Source organism: Solanum tuberosum, unplaced genomic scaffold (genome assembly GCF_000226075.1).
Source record: "Solanum tuberosum cultivar DM 1-3 516 R44 unplaced genomic scaffold, SolTub_3.0 scf00436, whole genome shotgun sequence".
Lineage (NCBI taxonomy): Eukaryota > Viridiplantae > Streptophyta > Magnoliopsida > Solanales > Solanaceae > Solanum > Solanum tuberosum.
Genome location: NW_006239373.1, coordinates 451866 through 452939, shown reverse-complemented (window position 1 = coordinate 452939; position 1074 = coordinate 451866).

Genomic DNA, 1074 nt, shown 5'->3' with positions numbered 1-1074 from the left:
TCTCGGAGATGGTTGTTGGTTGTTTTCAGACGGTGGTTGTTGGTTGTATTTGGAGCTTAGTGGGTGGAGCGATGGTGGTTTGTGGTGAGGGAGAAGAGGTTGTTTGATGGCTGCTTCAGTTGGCTTTGGGGAAGAGGAAAATAGAGTGAGGGATTTGGGTGTTGGCGGCTAAGGAGGAAAATAAATTTAGAGTTTTGACATTTAGAAAATTCTTCCCCCCTAAAAAATAATTCAACTCCCCTTTTAAAGACTAAGAAATGAATTAAATAGAAAAACTAAAAACCTTCTATTGTACAATATCCTTATCTAAAAATTATGGGCCGAAACCACTAGTTAATAAAATAGTCGTATACGAAAATTTATCTATATTTGAACGAATTTCTAAATTGTGCAGAATATCAAAATGAATATTAACAAATATAACTAATAAAATCAATATTAAAAAAATATATACATAATAAACGTACCTAATGACATGAAAAAATGTAATTTTAAAATTAACTAAATAAAAAAAAATCCTAAATTTTGATAAAAAATGATAGTTATCGGTAAACTTATTTAAAATTTAAAAAAAAATCTATTTTGAACTATTAAATAAATAAAACTTAAAAGTTACGAATTTTGAAAATATTAGGCCAAAATTGGGTGTCAACAAGGGGTAACGCGCAACCAAACAGGGATGTGGCTCGTCATGATGATATGGCTCAATGTTATGCTTTTCCGGGCAAGAATGAGGCGGAGGCGTTTGATGCGGTGATCGCATGTACTATTCTTGTCTGTGACTGGATAGCTAATGTGCTGTTTGATCCAGATTCTACTTATTCATATGTATCCGTGAGATTTGCCTCAGATTTTGATATGATTTGTGATATTCTTGATGTCCCTATTCGTGTTTCTACCCCAGTTGGAGAATCAATCATAGTTACTCATGTCTATCGTGTTTGTCCTATTTTGTTTATGGGATTTCAGACTTGGGCTGATTTAGTGATTTTGGATATGATTGACTTTGACACAATCTTAGGCATGACTTGGTTGTCCCCCTATTATGCTGTGCTTAATTGTAATACTAAGTCT